The sequence below is a fragment of the Phyllobates terribilis genome, unplaced genomic scaffold (genome assembly GCF_046119375.1).
Source record: "Phyllobates terribilis strain yellow unplaced genomic scaffold, ASM4611937v1 Scaffold_5__5_contigs__length_657084704, whole genome shotgun sequence".
Lineage (NCBI taxonomy): Eukaryota > Metazoa > Chordata > Amphibia > Anura > Dendrobatidae > Phyllobates > Phyllobates terribilis.
The window spans coordinates 238118836-238142148 of NW_027362765.1; the positions used below are offsets into that span (position 1 = coordinate 238118836).

The window sequence follows — 23313 nt, forward strand, 5'->3', positions numbered from 1 at the left end:
TGATGCTGGCATGGCAGGTGGTGCAAATGGCCTTTTTGGGGTTATCAGCAGAGTCTTTAAAAAAAATTCCAGACTCTGGAAGACCTACCACTTGTTCTGGCCACGTCCCTCGTGTTGGTGTTACGGGGAACGGTTGCCTGCCTTCTGTCTGCTGCCACCACACTGCTTCTTCCTGCCTGTTGGGGTACTCTGCCTCCCTCCCCCTGTGTGCTGCTGGCCTCACTCTGCATGTCCTCCTGCCACGTTGGGTCAGTTACTAGATCATCCACCACCTCCTCCACTTCCACTTGCGCACCACGATGCTCCTCCTCACTTCCTGGCAATTGTGTCTCGTCATCGCCCACCTCTTGTGACAAATTGCCAGCGTCGACTTCCTGTGGCCGTGGCTGTTCAAATATTTGGGCATCGCTGCATGGGATCTCCTCTTCCTCCACTTCAAGCGTAGCAGGCGAGGGGCACAAATATGGAAATGGACCAGTGAACAGCTCTTCAGAGTGTCCAAGTGTGGGATCAATTGCGGTCTGATGACACTCGGCATGGTGGGAGGAAGGAGCATCAGGGTGAGGAGGAGTATGCGGTCGAGACTCACGGCTACTAAGAGGTGACCGTGTGGAAGACAGACCGGCGGTGGTGGTGCCCAGGTAACTGGAAGTATTATCTGCTATCCAATTAATAACCTGTTCACACTGATCAGTTCGCAATACTGGTGTTGTTCTGTGCTTCCCTAGTAATTCGGTCAAGAAGTGTGAGCGAGAAGATGTGGATGTTGGTTGTGGCACATTTTCACCTTGGCCACGTCCCCGTCATCTGCACGCACCATCACCAGAATGTCCAGTTCCACGTCCCTTACCACGCACCTTGCCCATTGTAAAGGAAGTAAAATAGCTTACACTCGCACTATCAATGGAAAAAGGGTAATAAAAAGTAGATTAGAACCGTGGAAGAGGAAAACCACAGTTCTATTTCTCTGGCATACACCCGACTCTTTTAAACAATCAGAACAATCAGGGAGAAACTATTACTGTTTTTGCTTACGGAAAAAATACCAAAACCTGAATAATAGAGATTTTTTACCATGGAATGGAAAAACCACAGTTATTGTTTACTGGTGTATACCACACTTTTTAAAATTTATAGATTTGCGGCTGAACAGTGAGCAACACACTCAAACTGTTTTTTTTTAGATACCAAAGGCCCAAAACTGGATACTACAGAGATTTTACCCGTAGAACTGCAAAACCACACTGGGATTTGTCAGGCGTACACCAGATTATTTTCAACAGATAAATTTTTGTGTCAGAAGACTCAGGAGACACTACTGTTTTTTTTTACTTCAAAAAATGCGAAAAGCAGGATAATAGAGATTTTTTACAGTGGAACAGCAAAACCACAGTTTTAATTTACTGGTGTATATACCAGACTTTTTTAAAAATATAGATTTGAGGCTGAACAGTGAGCGACACACTGAAACTGCTTTTTTTTAGATACCAAAGGCCCAAAACTGGGTACTACAGAGATTTTACCCATGGAACTGCAAAACCACACTTCTGTTTCTGTGGCCTATACCAGACTCTTTTCAACAGATATATTTGTGTCAGAACAGTCAGGAGACACACCTTTTTTTTTTGGGAGGGGGGGCGGGGGGACACCAATAGGTTAATAAGACAGGTATTTGTACAGTGTGTAGGAGGAAAAAAAAAGAGGACCTGATGCTAAGTCCAGCAATTTCAGAAACAGGAGCACACAGGACTGTAATGCAGCGTTTGCTGGAATAACCACTGCGTCTCCTATACAGCCTGCCTGCCTAATATCTGGGATGGATATTAGTCCTGAGAAGGACTTTTTGTTTGTTCTGGCAGCCTTTACAGACCCTACACTAACTATTTGGCAGGAAAAATCTCTCCCTAGTTCAGCAGCGCTGTCCCTACACTGTCTGATCGTGAGCGTCTGTGTCCAAGATGGCGGCGCCCTGTTTTAAATACTCGAGGTGACGCTGTGCGGCCAGCCAATCACTGTAATGCCCACAAACAACATGGCTGCGGCATTACAGTGACTGGCTGGCAATCCCTGCATGTTCATTGGCTCTGTAAAGAGCGCCAAACATGCAGGGCGGAGACCCGAGCTCCCGCCAGAGTAACCCGGAAATGCTCGGTGCTCACCGAACATCCCGAGTAGCGTGAGCAGTGTCGAGCATGCTCGCTCAACACTAAATGTTATCTATCTATCTATCCCTTCCTTCCTGAGATAAGTTGCAATAATGCATTTGTCCTTTGCTACACCGTTGCACACACACCACATACCTAGCCAGTGGCCTTGCTATCAGTTGATAACGTTTTAACTCAACTGTCCCATCAGTTGGGTGTTGCTGAGTACCACGCATTTAAGAAATAATTTGCGGCCGCTACGATTTCTTTAGGGAAATGCTGGCTCCCTCTGGTGGAGCACTAACTTCTTTAATTTTCTATCTGTGGAAGAAAAAAAAGATCTAAAAAGTTTGGTCTGAGATGTTGTTTTAAAGTGCTACCTACAGTACAGACCAAAAGTGCAAAGCAGTCATCAAAGCAAAGGGTGGCTACTTTGAACAACCTAGAATATAAGACATATTTTCAGTTGTTTCACACTTTTTTGTTAATAAACATGTATATAACTCCACATGTGTTAATTCATAGTTTTGATGCCTTCAGTGTGAATGTACAATTTTCATAGTCATGAAAATACAGAAAAATCTTTAAATGATAAGGTGTGTCTGTACTGTATGTCTGTCAATCTGAGCATCCTATTGGTTTTCACCCAGGCAGGTAGATTGCTTGCAATAGATGTAATGAGTGAATAGAACAATGGAATAATGCAAGTGAATGGAACAATGGAATAATGCAAGAATGGAAGAATGGAACAAGCATTGCATGTGTCATAATGGGCTCCTGGCCTTTATCTGGCGGTGCTGCAGCAGCCAGCTTCAGTCTGCAGGGAGCCTGCAGACTAGGAAGAAGGTGGACCGCTGCTCGTTTGTTCACTAATTAGTTATCCTCTCCCCATCCCCTGGTCTTGTGGTGCATGGGACAGCAGGGGGGAGGGGAGAATGTGTGAAAATAGGCAGACTTATGCAGATTAAAAATGCGTGTGTGGGCTGCAGCTGCAACAAGCAGTAAAGTTGTGGGGTTTTAGGTGTTTATTGATGAACAACATGTCTTCCTAAGGGGAGTCTTTGTCCCTATCCCTACAATGGGTGCCTTCTGTAGGCCAGGGTGCAGTCATAGGCCGAAACCAATTCAGGTTATTGACTCGCCCCCAGGGCCATGGGGGACTCGGCAACCGGGCCTATGGATGCCGTGGGGGTGGCTGGCCCAGTCCGTGGCCCAGGGTGGTCACCAAAAAGGGGGGTTATTTACAGGGGATTTGTGAAGTGTTCGTGACGCCACCTGTGGAATGCGGCTAAAGGGAGCCGCCGCTGCGGAGCAGTCCTCTGAGGCAGATGTTAGGGCAGCTTATGGTGGAACGGCTCCCCACAGGTGGAGCGGGCCTCAGGGCAGTGTGAATAGGGCGGGTTGCGCTGGGTGTTGTAGTGCTGGGAGGCAAGAGGGCGCAGATGAAAGAATGGACGGAGGCAGTACGATGCAGTCATCCGAGTCTTTACTCACAATTCTTATGACAGTTCCACTGGTGCACTGAACGGGTGCTAGCCTCCCACGTCGCGCTGCGTTCACCAGGCAGGGGTTCAGCTCTTCCTCAGGCAGATTAGGAGCACATGACGGAACCCCACTTTCTTGTGTTCCTAGCTAGACCGTCTTCACGCTGGGTCTTTCTCCCTCCTGCCCTGCGCTTCCCCACTCTCAATCCCGCTCGGGTGCTCTGAGGTCCCTCCTGGCTTACTGAAGTTCCCAGACCTGCTTGACCCTCACGGAGATTAGGATAGGGCTTCGGCAACTGGACTCTGAAAGCCAGAAGCCTCCGGTTTTTCCAGCCGAGACTTGAAGTTACACGACTGGTCCAGGGGCCGGTCCCCTTCTTGCGGCATACGATCCCTCTGTCTTCTGACAGATTTGGGGCGTATGGGTGCTGTCCCGCACTCGCCGTACCCCCTGGGATCCCTTCTTTAGATTGGAGTCTACTCCTCTGCTCCCCTCCTGGGCCTCTAGGACCAGGCCCTACTTGTGGAGCAGAGCTCCTAATGAGACTCTGCTCCCTGACTGTCTTCCTGAACTGTTCTTCTGAACTGCTCTGCACCCTAAAATGGCTTCCCTTTATATACCTACTGTCAAAGTGCTCCCCTAAACTACTTCCTCCACCCACACCCACTACTGGTTCCCCCTACCTTTGGGTCCCCCCCACTCCAGCCAGGGACAGGGCTCTGCAGGAAAACACATTGCATCTTGCACTTCCAGCCGGCCTGGAGCAGTGTAGTGTTGGATGCAGGTGTTGGGGTTCCGGGCAGCACTCCCTCCTTACCTGAGAGAAGGGGATACCACACCTCTGGGTGAGGTGCAGTACCTCTGTGGCGACCGAACACTCAGGGGCACCAGACTCCCCCCTGGTAAAAGACAGCACGTCCGCGGGCTGGAACTAAGCAAAAACACGGTATATTACAGACTTGCAAATATTCCAAATATTCCAAAAATTAGGACGGAGCAACTTGCAATGCCCCTTACAAGAGCCATGCAGTACAGCATATTACAAACATAAGTCCCATTATTGGGGAGTGGGTCTCCCATAGTCTTTGCTTATGCCTTCCAAGCAAAAGCTTCCAAAAATTAGGACGGAGCAACTTGCAATGCCCCTTACAAGAGCCATGCAGTACAGCATAATACAAACATAAGTCCCATTATTGGGGAGTGGGTTTCCCATAGTATTTGCATATGCCTTCTAAGCAAAAGCTTTCCAAAATTAAGACGGATCAACTTGCAATGCCACTTACAAGAGCCATGCAGTACAGCATATTACAAACATTATTCCCATTATTGGGGAGTGGGTCTCCCATAGTATTTGCTTATTCCTTCCAAGCAAAAGCTTCCCAAAATTAAGAAGGAGCAACTTGCAATGCCCCTTACAAGAGCCATGCAGTACAGCATATTACAAACATAAGTCCCATTATTGGGGAGTGGGTCTCCCATAGTATTTGCTTATGCCTTCCAAGCAAAAGCTTCCAAAAATTAGGACGGAGCAACTTGCAATCCCCCTTACAAGAGCCATGCAGTACAGCATATTACAAACATAAGTCCCATTATTGGGGAGTGGGTCTCCCATAGTATTTGATTGTGCCTTCCAAGAAAATGCTTCCCAAAATTAAGACGGAGCAGCTTGCAATGCCCCTTAAAAGAGCCATACAGTGCAGCATATTACAAACATTATTCTCATTATTGGGGAGTGGGTCTCCCATAGTATTTGCTTTTGCCTTCTAAGCAAAAGCTTCCAAAAATTAGGACGAAGCAACTTGCAATGCCCCTTACAAGAGCCATGCAGTACAGCATATTACAAACATAAGTCCCATTATTGGGGAGTGGGTCTCCCATAGTATTTGCTTATGCCTTCCAAGCAAAAGCTTCCCAAAATTAAGACAGAGAAACTTGCAATGCCCCTTAAAAGAGCCATGCAGCACAGCATATTACAAACATTATTCCCATTATTGGGGAGTGGGTCTCCCATAGTATTTGCTTATGCCTTCCAAGCAAAAGCTTCCAAAAATTAGGACGGAGCAACTTGCAATGCCCCTTACAAGAGCCATGCAGTACAGCATATTACAAACATAAGTCCCATTATTGGGGAGTGGGTCTCCCATAGTATTTGCTTATGCCTTCCAAGCAAAAGCTTCCCAAAATTAAGACGGAGCAACTTGCAATGCCCCTTACAAGAGCCATGCAATACAGCATATTACAAACATTATTCCCATTATTGGGGAGTGGGTCTCCCATAGTATTTGCTTATGCCTTCCAAGCAAAAGCTTCCAAAAATTAGGATGGAGCAACTTGCAATGCCTCTTACAAGAGCCATGCAGTACAGCATATTACAAACATAAGTCCCATTATTAGGGAGTGGGTCTCCCATAGTATTTGCTTATGCCTTCCAAGTATAAGCTTTCCAAAATTAAGAAGGAGCAACTTGCAATGCCCCTTACAAGAGCCATGCAGTACAGCATATTACAAACATTATTTTCATTATTGGGGAGTGGGTCTCCCATAGTATTTGCTTATGCCTTCTAAGCAAAAGCTTCCAAAAATTAGGACGAGCAACTTGCAATGCCTCTTACAAGATCCATGCAGTACAGCATATTACAAACATAAGTCCTATTATTGGGGAGTGGGTCTCCCATAGTATTTGCTTATGCCTTCCAAGCAAAAGCTTCCAAAAATTAAGACAGAGCAACTTGCAATGCCCCTTACAAGAGCCATGCAGTACAGCATATTACAAACATAAGTCCCATTATTGGGGAGTGGGTCCCTCATAGTATTTGCTTAAGCCTTCCAAGCTAAAGCTTCCAAAAATTAGGAGGAAATGCAATGCCTGTTCGAAGACTCGTGGAGGTCCCAGTAGCTTAGCAAGACGGTTTTAATGCCCCTTGCAAGAGACGTGGAGGTCAGAGTGGTATAACAAGACGCTTTTGACTCACCCCCTGGGCCGTGGGGTACTTGAAACCGGGTCTTCTGGTGTACGGTGCTGATGGGGGTAGTAGTGGCAACCCGGTCCCGTGGCTCAGGGTGGTCAGACCAATGTTGTGGCAGTCTATTTGCTAATTTGTGAATGTCCGACTACGCCACCCGTGGGTTGCGGTCAGGGATAACCGCCGCTGCTAGGCAGACCGCTGAGGCTGGTGTTGGTGTGCAGCTCAAGGGTAGGAGGAGTGTGGGCTCAGGGCAGTGTAGGTGGATGCTGGGTGTGATAGTGCCGGCCGCAATAGTAAAAGTTCAGAGTCCGTTTCAAAACATTTCTGGGTCTTTATTGCAGATGTTATTAATGACCCAACAGTAATACCGGTTAGGAATGGGCCTGGGTGTCTGAGAGCATTCGGGGGAGCCCCACTGGTCAGGGTGAGTGTGTAGGCCTACTGTTCTCTCTATGCTCTTTCTGACTATCCCCTTCTTCGTGGTGTAATAGCCCACGTCCCTGAGCTTGCCGTGTACTTCTCGCCTGTATGGCTTGCAACTCGGGTCTTGGGTACCTTTTGCTTTCTCCTTGCTGTACTGGTCCCTCTGTGTCGCGGAGCCTCCAGGCTTCTTAGGCCAAGGGACTTTAAATCCCTCGCGGGTTGGTTCTTTGCTGCTGGGAATGCTAACCCGGACAGCCTCAGACCCCCAATGTCCGGTTAGATTGATTCTCTGCCAGGACCGGCTCTCGTCGCCTCTGTCCCTGGCTTGCAGTCTCTCCTCTGCCTCACGGACTCCTCAGCTGCTGCTGGCCTGTCCCTTCCTCTAAGAAACCCTTCTGGTCACTTCAGAAGTGGGTTCTGGTCTCTCTAACCCTGCCCCAGTTCCAGCTTTTATAGGGCAGCCAGCTCCTCCTACTGGCCTGGGACAGGAGGTGCTGGATGCTAATTGACCCTAACCAGGGAACCTCCCTCCTGCTCTCAGACGCAGATTAATCACATTTGTGGCAACCAGGCCTGGGGTGCCACATTCCCCCCTAGTAAAAGTTAGTACTCCGGGACTAAGCCTTTTTGGCAAAAACAACCGGGTAACATATGCACGACCATAAACACAACATTAATAAATGGCAACAAACAAAACACAATTGAGTTCTTTAGGTCACAGTGTGGTCTGTGACCGGGTGTCCATGTCACTTAAACAGGTAAGGCTCAAACCGGGTGGGGATCTGTCCTAACCCCCAAGTTCTTGACAGTCTTTGCTTGGACAGTCTTTCTTCAGCGGTTGAGCTTCAAAAAGGAGGCACCTTGTGCAATTATTTACAAGCAGTCCCGGTTACTCAAAGTTCATAACCTGTTAGTCCATTTGTCCCTAGGAGAAACTAGAAAAACATAATTACTGGTCATGCAATTAACTTCTGTAAACTTTTTCAACATTAGGCATCATTTACAGGAAAATATATACAGGTCACACTATTGGCACATCCTATTTTTTCCAGCGCAGGGGTATCTGTCCCCTAGTGCTCCCGGTTGACCTACGTAACCCACTGTCTGGTGGTGGTCTAACCTGGCTCTCTTTACTTTTATTGGGGGTACAGATACTTGCAGGGCCTACAGGTAGGTCGGGCAGCCGTCTGCGCGTCCTTTGGCTTACCGCAGGCATGGCAGGCTCACTATCACCAGAGGACTTACTCTCCTGGGCTGCTGGTATGGACTCTTCTGCCTCCGGGGCTGCTTGTTCTTCCGACTCTTCCTGCTCTTCTGTAGGTTCTTCCTGGTTTGGTTGAAGGAAGGTTAGGATGGGTACCACTATGGCGTTGTTAATTTGAGTCCAGGACCGGGGTGAACTCTCCGAGGACCGTGCTGACCATTTCTTCCTTGTCCACTGCGGGTTCAAAGCTATCCTGCTTTTCACCAGCACTCTGTAGCTGCTCGGGGCACCTTTTCAGGTGGTCTCTGGAAACTGGTGGTGGTTTCTCCTCCATCCTTGCTGATTACACACACCTTCGAATTGTCATGGTTGGAAGGCAGCACCGTGTACGGGTCCTTCTCCCACTGGTTGTCCAGCTTGTGGAGCCGCCTCTTCCTCTTTAGGACCTGTTCTCCAGGTGCCAGGGGACCAGCAGGTGTGTGTTGGTTGAAGAGCCTCTCCTGCTTCTCTCTCGCCTGGGATAAGCCCCTCTCCACACTCTCCTGTACCTTCTTGTACTGCTGCCTCCTTTCCGTGTCCCAGTCTGCTTCTGGTGAGGTGTCCTCGGGTGTCAGGACTCCCATCTCCAAGTCCATCGGCAGCTTACCAGGTCTTGCTCGCATTAGGTAAGCCGGGGTGCAGTTGGTAGATCCCACCGGGATATGATTATACAAGTCTATTAGATCAGACAGCTTCTCAGGCCACAGGCAGCGTTCCTCCAGGGGCAACGTTTTGAGCAGGTCTATGACGACCTGGTTCATTTTCTCACACATCCCGTTGGTCTGGGGGTGGTAAGGCGTCGTCTGTATCTTCTTACAGCCGTAGAGGTTGCAGAACTCTTGGAAGACTTCAGCCTCGAATGCTGGACCTTGGTCTGTCAATACCTGCTCCGGGTACCCGTGTGGACGGCAGAAGTGTTGCTGGAAGGCACGGGCTGCCGTTTGCGCTGTCAAGTCTTTAACAGGAACCACCACTAGGAACCGGGAGTAATGGTCCACAATCGTGAGGGCATAGATGTAGCCGTACCGGCTTGGAGCCAACTTCACGTGGTCTAGTTCTACCAGCTCGAGAGGCTGCCTGGTGATAATCGGCCTCAAAGGAGTCTTCTGGCTGGTACGATCCTTCCTTCTGAGGTTACAGGGGCCGCATTCTCTGCACCATCTCTCTATAGCCCCTCTCATACCTATCCAGAAGAACCGCTCACGTAACAGGAACTCCAGTTTCTTCCACCCGAAGTGTCCTGCTCTGTCGTGGTAGGCCTCCAGGACCATGGCCGCATCTCGCCTTGGGACTACTACCTGCCAGGTTAACTAGTGTGTCCGGTGGTTGACAAGCCTTCTGCATAGCTTCCCCTCGTAGAGGAATAGCCTGCTCTTCTCCTTCCACAGCTGCTTAGCTTCCTCTGGGGTATCCGGATCGGGGTAGGCATCTGCCTGAGTCAGCATTTCCTCCACCAAGCGAACTGCAGGGTCACTATCCTGCGTTTCAGCCCAGCCGTGCTGAGGTAAGGGATTGAACATGACGGTTGTTGAGTCTTTGTCTCTTACACGGTGGGAGTACTGAGTGGCCCCATACCGGTGGAATGCAGGGAGTTCTATTTCATCCCCCGTGAGGGCCATCTTCAGCTGGCGGAAGGACTCCTCTTCCAGCTTGTCCCACTTGAAGGGTGGCTTTTGGCTTCTGGTCTTAGATTGTCCTATCAGGAGGTCCTGCATAGGGGCTGCCATCTTGGTGAACCCGGGGATGAACCTGCGGTAGTAGCCCACCAACCCGAGGAACTGCCTCACTTCTTTTATGTTAGAGGGGCTTGGCTAGTTCTTTATTGCTGTGATCTTGTCAGGGTCGGGGGCTACTCCTTCTGCACTCACCACGAGTCCCAGGTACTGTACCTTCGGCTTTAACAGATGGCACTTGGATGGTTTCACTTTCATGCCAAAGCCTGCCAGGGCCTCGAACACCTCTGCCAGGTGTTTTAGATGGTCCTCGTAAGTCTTTGAATAGACAATAACATCGTCTAAGTAGAGTAGGACCGTTTCAAAATTTTTGTGTCCAAGGCAGCGTTCCATCAACCTCTGGAAGGTCCCTGGTGCGTTGTAGAGGCCGAACGGCATACAGTTGAATTCACCGAGTCCCATCGGGGTGGTGAAGGCGGTCTTCTCCTTGTCAGCCTCTGCCACAGGAACCTGCCAGTACCCGCTAGTAAGATCCAAAGTAGAGAAGAAGTTAGCTTATTTTAGTGCGGCTAAAGACTCCTCTTACCTAAGCAACGGGTACGCATCTTTATGGGTAATACGATTAACCTTTCTATAATCCACGCACATTCTCATGGTACCATCTTTCTTTTTTACCAGAACTAAGGGAGCGGCCCAGGGGCTCCAGCTGTCTCTAATGACCCCGGCTTCTTTCATTTCTCTCAGCATGCCCTTTGCGTTCTGATAGTGTGCGGGGGTTACAGGTCTGTATCTCTCTTTTATTGGTGGGTGGCTCCCCGTGGGGATGTGGTGTTCTACCCCTTTTACTCTGCCGAAGTCTAGCGGTTGCTTACTAAAGATTCTCTCGTACTCCTGAACCACCCGGTAGACTCCTTGTTTTGGTGCAGGGGAGTGGAGTCAGCACCCACATGGAGTTTCTGGCACCAGTCCTCCCTGTGTTTCTGGGAGCCATTATCCTCCACCGGGGGAGATGGAGGCAAGGGTTCCACGACCTGGAGAGCATTGTGTTCGACAGCAAACAATTTGGCTAGTGTAGCGTACTGGGGCAAGTGTACTTCCCTTTCCCCAATGTTTAAGATGTGGACGGGCACCCTCCCATGGCAGACATCAACCACCCCCCGGGCTGTCAAAATGGTGGGCCTGCTGTCTGAGTACACGGGTTCTACCATGGCTTGGTAGTCTCTTCCTCTTAACCCGATTGCAGTCTGCACCAGATCATCATTTCACTTTTGGGAGGCATGGCAATGGGGAACGGGTCGCTCATCCTCACGCTACCGATCTCACCACCAGACAGTTCTACTTGTTGCCGTCTCATCAGGGCTCTTATCTCTTTCTGGAGGACCCTCTGTTTGCTGGAGCTAGCATTCATCGCCACATGCAGTAAAATTACAATTATCTCTGAAAGACAATTTTCAATCACGTTAGTACCCAAAGTTATTTTAGGGTGACTTTCACGACGGTCAATGTCCACAATAATCATCCCCTGTGCCGGCAGTTCAACTTTACCAATCTTGATGGTCACCTCTTTGAACCCCACCTGTGGCATGGGTTGGCCATTGCTGGCGATGATGCTCAAGTCATTGTCTGGATAACAGGTTATATCAGTGTCACTCCAGTACTGCTTGAAAAGTACATAGGGGATGGTAGTCACTTGGGACCCGGTGTCCAGCAGTGCACTCATGGGGATACCGTCCAGCACTACGGGTAAAACCGGGCGTCCCCCCACGTACTTATCGCGCCAATTAGACGGGCCTGGTGACCTTATGCCTGAGGGTTGGCCCTCTGCCCCAGGTCGGACCCGTTTAAAGTACAGTACCTGGCTATGTGTCCTGGCTGGTTGCAACGGCGGCAAATCAGCTGTCCATCCTCAGCGTAGCGGTCTGTGGGCCTCCCTCTGAACGACAGGATCCTCCTCTGTCGACGCCACGGGACATCCTCCAGACTGGAAGCCAGCTTGATTGGTCCTGACGGGTCTATCTGTAACGACTGTACGGTCCTGGTCAATGCAGCAACACTCTTTGTTAGTTCTTGGACCTGATGGTGCAGGTTTGCAGGCGGGGATGGGTTTAGGGCCTGCGCATCAGCCCCCACAAGGTCTGCAGGGTAGGGCGCCGCCTCCTGGTGGTAAGTGATGGCAGGGCGCCGGGAAGCTACAGCGCCACCTGGTGCGGGTTCTCGGAGCACCCGGATGGCCCTATCTTTAAACTGTGCGAAAGTCAAATCGGGGTTCTGTAGGGCCATGAGGCGCAGCTGGGTTCTGTGGGCGCTGAACAGCAGACCTTCTATGAACTGTTCAGTCAATAGTTTATCTGTATCCTGCACGCTGCCAGGGTCAGATTGTTTGATTGCTCTCAGGGCTTCTTGCAAGTTTAAGGCATAGTCTCTGATACTATCTTGGGCCCGCTGCTTACATTCATAGAACCGCATTTTGATTTCTGCTGAGGTACGGGTATCAAAGGTGTCCCATAGACGGGTCAGAACCCCCCTTACAGTCCTTTTCTCCTCAGGTGTCCAAGACTTTACCTCCCGCTGGGCCGCACCAGTTAGCTGCCCTATCAGTATGCTTACTTTCTGTTCTTCTGTCAGGGGATAAACTTTGAATAAGCTATACAGTCTTTCTTTAAAGTCGCTCAAGGTTTGCGACTCGCCGGCATACTGTGGCAGCCAGGTCGCTCCGGGGATATAGGGCATGGAAAATGGCATCACATCTGCAGCGGTTACGCTGGTGGTAGAGGGTCCCTCCGCTTCCGACATCTTCCTCCTCCCTAGTTAACCGTGGCCTACCTTCCGACGATCCTCTTCTGTAGGTCGCGGCTCCACTCGCGATGCTCTGGGTGAGGACCTTCCGTCGTGGGGTGATGATGTCGGCGTCCGCTGGATCTCCTTCCAGGACCTTGCGCAGCATTTGGACGTAGGGCGGGGCTTCAGGTCTCACGCGGTTTTGGTGTCCACACCCCTCTTCTTCCCGTGCGGCGTCCCGAAGATGGCGCCTTTTGGCGGGAAACGGCCCCGAATGGTGGGAAACTTCACTCAGGTAAATATAAAGTCTTTTCAGGCACGCAATACCCGTTTGTGGCGGGTTGGTCACAATCCTGCCGACTACGCCAAAGCTGACTCACCCCCTGGGCCGTGGGGTACTCGAAACTGGGTCTTCTGGTGTACAGTGCTGATGGGGGTAGTAGTGGCAACCCAGTCCCGTGGCTCAGGGTGGTCAGACCAATGTTGTGGCAGTCTATTTACTAATTTGTGAATGTCCGACTACGCCACCCTTGGATTGCGGTCAGGGATAACCGCCGCTGCTAGGCAGACCGCTGAGGCTGGTGTTGGTGTGCAGCTCAAGGGTAGGATAACTTCCCATGGGAGGAGTGGGGCCTCAGGGCAGTGTAGGTGGATGCTGGGGGTGATAGTGGCGGCCGCAATAGTAAAAGTTCAGAGTCCGTTTCAAAACATTTCTGGGTCTTTATTGTAGATGTTATTAATGACCCAACAGTAGTACCGGTAAGGAATGGGCCTGGGTGTCTGAGAGCATTCGGGGGAGCCCCACTGGTCAGGGTGAGTGTGTAGGCCTACTGTTCTCTCTATGCTCTTTCTGACTATCCCCGTCTTCGTGGTGTAATAGCCCACATCCCTGAGCTTGCCGTGTACTTCTCGCCTGTATGGCTTGCGACTCAGGCCTTGGGTACCTTTTGCTTTCTCCTCGCTGTACTGGTCCCTCTGTGTGGCGGAGCCTCCAGGCTTCTTAGGCCAAAGGACCTGAAATCCCTCGCGGGTTGGTTCTTTGCTGTTGGGAATGCTAACCCGGACAGCCTCAGACCCCAATGTCCGGTTAGATTGATTCTCTGCCAGGACCGGCTCTCGTTGCCTCTGTCCCTGGCTTGCAGTCTCTCCTCTGCCTCACGGACTCCTCAGCTGCTGCTGACCTGTCCCTTCCTCTAAGAAACCCTTCTGGTCACTTCAGAAGTGGGTTCTGGTCTCTCTAACCCTGCCCCAGTTACAGCTTTTATAGGGCAGCCAGCTCCCCCTACTAGCCTGGGACAAGAGGTGCTGCATGCTAATTGTCCCTAACCAGGGAACCTCCCTCCTGCTCTCAGACGCAGATTAATCACATTTGTGGCAACCAGGCCTGGGGTGCCACACTTTTAATGCCCCTTACAAGAGACGTGGAGGTCAGAGTGGTATAACAAGACGCTTTTAATGCCCCTTACAAGAGCCATACTGTACAGCATCTTAAAAATATTATTCCCATTATTGGGGAGTGGGTCTTTCACAGTCTTTGCTTATGACTTCCAAGCAAAAGCTTCCAAAAATTAGGACGGAGCAACTTGCAATTCTCCTTACAAGAGCCATGCAGTACAGCATATTACAAACATAAGTCCCATTATTGGGGAGTGGGTCTCCCATAGTATTTGCTTATGCTTTCCAAGCTAAAGCTTCCAAAAATTAGGAGGAAATGCAATGCCCGTTCGAAGACTCGTTGAGGTCCCAGTAGCTTAACAAGACGGTTTTAATGCCCCTTACAACAGACGTGGAGGTCAGAGTGGTATAACAAGACGCTTTTAATGCCCCTAACAAGAGACGTGGAGGTCAGAGTGGTATAACAAGACGCTTTTAATGCCCCTTACAAGAGCCATACAGTACAGCATCTTATAAATATTATTCCCATTTTTGGGGAGTGGGTCTCCCATAGTTTTTGCTTATACCTTCCAAGCAAAAGCTTCCCAAAATTAAGACGGAGCAACTTGCAATGCCTCTTACAAGAGCCATGCAGTACAGCATATTACAAACATTATTCCAATTATTGGGGAGTGGGTCTCCCATAGTATTTGCTTATACCTTCCAAGCAAAAGCTTCCCAAAATTAAGACGGAGCAACTTGCAATGCCTCTTACAAGAGCCATGCAGTACAGCATATTACAAACATTATTCCAATTATTGGGGAGTGGGTCTCCCATAGTATTTGCTTATGCCTTCCAAGCAAAAGCTTCCAAAAATTAGGACGAAGCAACTTGCAATGCCTCTTACAAGAGCCATGCAGTACAGCATATTACAAACATAAGTCCCATTATTGGGGAGTGGGTCTCCCATAGTATTTGCTTAAGCCTTCCAAGCAAAAGCTTCCAAAAATTATGAGGAAATGCAATGCCAGTTCGAAGACTCGTGGAGGTCCCAGTAGCTTAGCAAGACGGTTTTCATGCCCCTTACAAGAGACGTGGAGGTCAGAGTGGTATAACAAGACGGTTTTAATGCCCCTTACAAGAGACGTTGAGGTCAGAGTGGTATAACAAGATGCTTTTAATGCCCCTTACAAGAGACGTGGAGGTCAGAGTGGTATAACAAGGCTCTTTTAATGCACCTTACAAGAGACGTGGAGGTCAGAGTGGTATAACAAGACGCTTTTAATGCACCTTACAAGAGACGTGGAGGTCAGAGTGGTATAACAAGACGGTTTTAATGCCCCTTACAAGAGACGTGGAGGTCAGAGTGGTATAACAAGACGCTTTTAATGCCCCTTACAAGAGACGTGGAGGTCAGAGTGGTATAACAAGACGATTTTAATGTCCCTTACAAGAGACGTGGAGGTCAGAGTGGTATAACAAGATGCTTTTAATGCCCCTTACAAGAGACGTGGAGGTCAGAATGGTATAACAAGACGCTTTTAATGCCCCTTACAAGAGACGTGGAGGTCAGAGTGGTATAACAAAACGCTTTTAATGCCCCTCAGAAGAGACGTGGAGGTCAGAGTGGTATAACAAGACGGTTTTAATGCCCCTCAGAAGAGACGTGGAGGTCAGAGTGGTATAACAAGACGCTTTTAATGCCCCTTAAAGAGACATGGAGGTCAGAGTGGTATAACAAGATGCTTTTAATGCCCCTTACAAGAGACGTGGAGGTCAGAGTGGTATAACAAGACAGTTTTAATGCCCCTTACAAGAGCCATACAGTACAGCATCTTAAAAATATTATTCCCATTATTGGGGATTGGGTCTCCCACAGTCTTTGCTTATGCCTTCCAAGCAAAAGCTGACAAAAATAAGGACGGAGGAACTTTCAATAATGGCAACACGTACCACGGTCACCCTGGTGGTATAGTGGTGGTGGAGGCTGAGGATAAGGAGAAGAACATAAAACAGCCAAAATGAGGAAGCGTATACCCATGTGTGGGTGTGAAGCGGTGCATGTGAATACACCTCCTGAAATAACACAGTGGATTTGACTTTATGTTACTCTGCTGTCATTTGGTGGTGATGAGAAGTCTGGCCCAATCCAGCCCTTGTTCAATTTGATAAGGGTCAGCTTGTCAGCATTGTCAGTTGACAGGCGAGTGCGCTTATCAGTTATAATTCCCCCAGCGGCACTAAAAACACGCTCCGATAACACGCTAATGGCAGGGCAGGCCAGCACCTCCAAGGCTTACAGAGCGAGTTCATTCCAAGTGTCCAGCTTGGATACCCAATATTTAAAAGGCACAGAGGAATCACGGGGGACGCTGGTAGGGTCGACAAGGTACTCCCTCACCATCTTTTGAAACTTTCCACTCCTTGTGAGAGTACCCCGCGCCTCGGGGTCTGTCCGAAGGGAGGGTCTGAGAAAACTGTCCCAAAACGTTGACAGTGTTCCCCTGCCTCTGCTGGATTGGAGTTGCCTCTCTCTCGCTTGTACGCTTTGGTTGGTCAGCGAACTGTGACCTCTGCCGCTAGCGTGGTCAGATGGGAATTTTTTTAATAGTTCTGCAGCAATGGCCTTCTGGTACTGGCCCATTTTTGTAGACCTCTCCACCTCAGGAATAAGAGAGTGAAAGTTCTCCTTGTAGCGGGGGTCTACAAGTGTCACCAACCAGTAATGACTGTCACCCAACATTTTGACAACGCGAGGGTCACGGTTAAGGCAGCGTAACATAAAGTCAGCCATGCGTGCCAGACTGGTAACGGGCAAGATTTCCGTGTCCTTACCAAGATGACGACTGACCATGCTCTCCTCCTCCTCCTCCTCCCCCATGTCCTCAGGCCACCCACGCTGAACCGACGATATGACACTTGTACAGGTACTACAGTCTACAGCGCATGATAACAGCTCCTGTTCTTCCTCCTCCTCCTCCTCCTCATTGTCCCCCAATGCACGTTGGGATGAGATGAGGCTGGGCTGTGTGTAATCGCCCACTACGGCTTCTTGATCGATCTCATCATACTCTGGCTGCAATGCCTCCTCTTTAATTCTCTGCAGAGAGCGTTGCAAAAGACAGACAAGTGGGATGCTGACACTAATGATGGTGTCATCGCCACTCACCATCTTGGTGGCCTCCTCAAAGTTTGTCAGGATGGTACATATGTCAGACATCCAGGTCCACTCATGTGTGGAGTCTCACATGAATATCGGCGGCCTTGTTGCAGCTGGTACTCCACAGCTGTTCTCTTCTGCTCACAAATCCTTTGCAACATATGGAGGGTAGAGTTACAACGTGTGGGGACATCACACACCAGTCGGTTTGCCGGAAGCTGCAAACGCTGCTGCAACATAGCAAGGGCGGCGGAAGCTGCAGCCGACTTGCGAAAATGAGCTGACAGGCGGCGTACTTTCACGAGCAGATCTGGCAACTTGGGGTACAATTTAATAAACCGCTGAACCACGAGGTTAAGCACATGAGCCAGGCATGGTACGTGCGTGATCTCGCCTCGCCTCAGAGCCGCCACCAGGTTACGGCTATTGTCACACACGACCATGCCTGGATGTAGGTTCAGCGGTCTCAGCCACAGATCTGCCTGCTCTTTCACAGCTGTCCACAACTCAAAAGCAGTGTGAGGTTTATCACCTAAGCTTATGAGTTTCAGCACAGCCTGTTGCCGCTTGGCGGAGGCAGTACTGCAGTGCTTCCAGCTTGTAACTGATGTGGTGATATCTGAGATGGAGGCTGAACATGAGGAGGAGGAGGAGGAGGACGATGCGCAGGAGCTGTACACTGTGGTCGCAACTCTGTCTGACAAAGGGCCCGCAATCCTCGGTGTGGGGAGGATGTGTTCCGTCCCAAGGTCCGACTGGGTCCCGGCTTCCACTATGTTTACCCAGTGTGCCATCAGGGAGATGTACCGTCCCTGGCCACAAGCACTTGTCCACGTGTCCGTTGTCAGGTGGACTCTCCCAGTAACTGCGTTTTTGAGGGCACGGCAGATGTTTTGGGACACGTGCTTGTGTAGTGGGGGATGGCACACCGGGCAAAATAGTGTCGGCTAGGGACCGAGTACCGAGGGATGGCCACCGCCATAAGGTTGCGGAAGGATTCCGTCTCCACCAGCCTAAAAGGCAGCATTTCCAACGCAAGCAGTCGTGAAATGTGCAAATTTAGGACTGAGGCCTGTGGGGAGTTAGCTGCGAATTTCCGCTTTCGTTCAAAGGTCTGGGATATGGACAATTGAACGCTGCGGTGGGACGTGGACGTTGATGCGGTTTCTTGAGAAATTGCCATAACAAGTGAAGACTGAGAGGAGGGGGCATCTTTACATGCAGTATGGACAGGGGATTGCCTTGCACACACAACAGGGGGTTCTATTGCATGCACAACAGCGGAAGAAGCAGTGGTGACACCCACTGACACTGGTCGTGGACCCTGGGTTTCGCCCCACAAAGTCGGGTGCTTTGCTGACATGTGCCTGATCATGCTGGTGGTGGTCAGGCTGGTAGTTTTGTCACCCCTGCTGATGCTGGCATGGCGGGTGGTACAAATGGCCTTTTTGGGGTTATCAGCAGAGTCTTTAAAAAATTCCAGACTCTGGAAGACCTACCACTTGTACTGGCAACGTCCCTCGTGTTGGTGTTACGGGGAACGGTTGCCCGCCTTCTATCTGCGGCCACCACACTGCTTCTTCCTGCCTGTTGGGGTACTCTGCCTCCCTCCCCCTGTGTGCTGCTGGCCTCACTCTGCATGTCCTCCTGCCACGTTTGGTCAGGTACTAGATCAACCACCACCTCCTCCACTTCCACTTGCGCACCACGATGCTCTTCCTCACTTCCTGGCAATTGTGTCTCGTCATCGTCCACCTCTTGTGACAAATTGCCAGCGTCGACTTCCTGTGGCCGTGTCTGTTCAAATATTTGGGCATCGCTGCATGGGATCTCCTCTTCCACCACTTCAAGCGTAGCAGGCGAGGGGCACAAATATTGAAATGGACCAGTGAATAGCTCTTCAGAGTGTTCAAGTGTGGGATCAATTGCTGTCTGACGACACTCGGCATGGTGGGAGGAAGGAGCATCAGGGTGAGGAGGAGTATGCGGTCGAGACTCACGGCTACTAAGAGTTGACCGTGTGGAAGACAGGCCGGCGGTGGTGGTTCCCAGGTAACTGGAAGTATTATCTGCTATCCAATTAATAACCTGTTCACACTGATCAGTTCGTAATACTGGTGTTGGTCTGTGCTTCCCTAGTAATTCGGTCAAGAAGTAGGAGCAAGAAGATGTGGCTGTTGGTTGTGGCACATTTTCACCTTGGCCACGGCCCCGTCCTCTGCACGCACCATCACCAGAATGTCCAGTTCCACATCCCTTGCCACGCACCTTGCTCATTGTAAAGGAAGTAAAATAGCTTACACTCGCACTATCAATGGAAAAAGGGTAATAAAAAGTAGATTAGAACCGTGGAAGAGGAAAACCACAGTTCTATTTCTCTGGCATACACCCGACTCTTTTAAACAATCAGAACAATCAGGGAGAAACTATTACTGTTTTTCCTTACGGAAAAAATACCAAAACCTGAATAATAGAGATTTTTTACCGTGGAATGGCAAAACCACAGTTATTGTTTACTGGTGTATACCACACTTTTTAAAATATATAGATTTGCAGCTGAACAGTGAGCAACACACTCAAACTGTTTTTTTTTTAGATACCAAAGGCCCAAAACTGGATGCTACAGAGATTTTACCCGTAGAACTGCAAAACCACACTGGGATTTGTCAGGCGTACAGCAGACTATTTTCAACAGATACATTTTTGTGTCAGAACACTCTGGAGACTCTACTGGTTTTTTTTACTGCAAAAAATGCGAAAAGCAGGATAATAGAGATTTTTTACCGTGGAACAGCAAAACCACAGTTTTAATTTACTGGTGTATATACCAGACTTTTTTAAAAATATAGATTTGAGGCTGAACAGTAAGCGACACACTCAAACTGGTTTTTTTAGATACCAAAGGCCCAAAATTGTGTACTAAAGAGACTTTACCCGTGGAACTGCAAAACCACACTTCTGTTTCTGTGGCCTATACCAGACTCTTTTCAACAGATATATTTGTGTCAGAACAGTCAGGAGACACACCTTTTTTTTTTGGGGGGGGGGGCGGGGGGACACCAATAGGTTAATAAGACGGGTATTTGTACAGTGTGTAGGAGGAAAAAAAAAAGAGGACTTGCAGCTAAGTGCAGCAATTTCAGAAACAGGAGCACACAGGACTGTAATGCAGCGTTTGCTGGTATAACCACTGCGTCTCCTATGCAGCCTGCCTGCCTGATATCTGGGATGGATATTAGTCCTGAGAAGGATTGTTTGTTTGTTCTGGCAGCCTTTACAGACCCTACACTAACTATTTTGCAGGAAAAATCTCTCCCTAGCTCAGCAGCGCTGTCCCTACACTGTCTGATCGGGAGCGTCTGTGTCCAAGATGGCGGCGCCCTGTTTTAAATACTCGAGGTGACACTGTGCGGCCAGCCAATCACTGTAATGCCCACAAACAACATGGCTGCAGCATTACAGTGACTGGCTGGCAATCCCTGCATGTACATTGGCTCTGTAAAGAGGGCCAAACATGCAGGGCGGAGACCCGAGCTCCCGCCCGAGTAACCCGGAAATGCTCGGTGCTCGCCGAACATCCCGAGTAGCGTGAGCAGTGTCGAGCATGCTCGCTCAACACTAAATGTTATCTATCTATCTATCCCTTCCTTCCTGAGATAAGTTGCAATAATGCATTTGTCCTTTGCTACACCGTTCACACACACCACATACCTAGCCAGTGGCCTTGCTATCAGTTGATACCGTTTTAACTCAACTGTCCCATCAGTTGGGTGTTGCTGAGTACCACGCATTTAAGAAATAATTTAGGGCCGCTACGATTTATTTAGTGAAATGCTGGCTCCCTCTGGTGGAGCACTAACTTCTTTAATTTTCTATCTGTGGAAGAAAAAAAATATTCTAAAAAAGTTTGGTCTGAGATGTTGTTTTAAAGTGCTACCTACAGTACAGACCAAAAGTGCAAAGCAGTCATCAAAGCAAAGGGTGGCTACTTTAAACAACCTAGAATATAAGACATAGTTTTAGTTGTTTCACACTTTTTTGTTAATAAACATGTATATAACTCCACATGTGTTAATTCATAGTTTTGATGCCTTCAGTGTGAATGTACAATTTTCATAGTCATGAAAATACAGAAAAATCTTTAAATGAGAAGGTGTGTCTGTACTGTATGTCTGTCAATCTGAGCATCCTATTGGTTTTCACCCAGGCAGGTAGATTGCTTGCAATAGATGTAATGAGTGAATAGAACAATGGAATAATGCAAGTGAATGGAACAATGGAATAATGCAAGAATGGAAGAATGGAACAAGCATTGCATGTGTCATAATGGGCTCCTGGCCTTTATCTGGCGGTGCTGCAGCAGCCAGCTTCAGTCTGCAGGGAGCCTGCAGACTAGGAAGAAGGTGGACCGCTGCTCGTTTGTTCACTAATTAGTTATCCTCTCCCCATCCCCTGGTCTTGTGGTGCGTGGGACAGCAGGGGGGAGGGGAGAATGTGTGAAAATAGGCTGATTTATGCAGATTTAAAATGCATGCGTGGGCTGCAGTTGCAACAAGCAGTAAAGTTGTGGGTTTTAAGGTATTTATTGATGAACATCATGTCTTCCTAAGGGGAGTCTTTGTCCCTATCCCTACAATGGGTGCCTTCTGGAGGCCAGGGTGAAGCCATAGGCCGAATCCAATTCAAGTTATCGCTTCTCGGCCTTTTGGCTAAGATCAAGTGTAGTATTTGTTCTCATTTAGTATATGTGCAATGCTTTTACCAATATATTGTATTGTAATGTTTTCTATCTATCTATGTATCTTTCCCTTCCTTCCTGAGATAAGCTGCAATAATGATTTGTCCTTTGCTACACCGTTGCACACACACCATATACCTAGCCAGTGGCTTTGCTATCAGTTGATACTGTCTTAACTCAACTTTCCCATCCTTAGGCGGATTATAATGAGGGCAATCTGGGCTACTGCCCGGGGCTTGAGGCCCCGGAGGGGCCCATGGCCAGGTTGCCCTCACTATAATGTTTTGTGCGCCATCATTGTTGGTGCAAGTGGTGTCGCGCCTCAGTTCCGGATCTCCTGTTACTACCAGCATCGCGTCAACATGACCAGAGGAGGGCTGCGCCTGCGCCGGTCCCCAATCAGCTGTTGAAGGGTCTGCAGCTTTAGCAGCCGCTGGCCGACACTGTACTCCTGCGTGCTGTTGTGCCTCGCCCGCGGCATCATTGTATAGCAGACGCGGCTATGCCACGCACAAATCTATGCACAGCCACCAGCCTTCATGACACACAGCGTGGGAAATCCAAAGAAGGGCCCTGTCTGCGGCGATGTGGCAGGCGGCGGAAGGCCCTGTCTGCGGCGCTGTGGCGGGCGGCAGAGGGCCCTGTCTGCGGCGATGTGGCGGGCGGTGGAAGGCTCTGTCTGCGGTGCTGTGGCGGGCAGTGGATGGCCCTGTCTTCGGCGGGCCTTGCATTAAACTTTACTCACCTGACCAATCCCAGGGATCCACTAATGCACACCTGGAGCTTTTCATTCTCCTCCATCTCAGGGATCTGGTGAGTGAGTCCCAACATGGAAACTTTTTTAATGTGTATATACAGCAGTTGCTGTATATTCAATATATAGATTATACTGCTTTATATATATTATGTATGTGATACTGTGATTATATACAGCCGTTGCAGTATCACCTATATATTGTAAGTACAGCAGTCTATATACATTATATTGGTGATACTGTGATTGCTGTATATATATTACGTAGTTGATACTGCTGTATATATGTTATATAGGTGATACTGTGATTGCTGTGAATAATTGCAATATCACCTATATAATGTATTCACAGCAGTAACACTATATGTGATAATGTGACTGCTGTGTATACATTATATATGTGATACTGCTGTATATATGTTACATAGGTGATGCTGCAATTATACACAGCAAACACAGTATCACTTATATATTATATAGGTGATAGTGAGACTGCAGTCTAGACAGTGTATACACAGCATCACAGTATCACTAATATAATGTATATACAATAGTATATACATTATATAAGTGA

At 49.0% G+C, this 23313-nt stretch overlaps 1 pseudogene; it reads left to right on the forward strand.

The window, feature by feature from the left end:
• The first annotated feature begins 21936 nt into the window (after nt 1–21936).
• On the forward strand, nt 21937–22042 carry LOC141150991 (U2 spliceosomal RNA; annotated as a pseudogene).
• Nucleotides 22043–23313: the final 1271 nt, after the last annotated feature.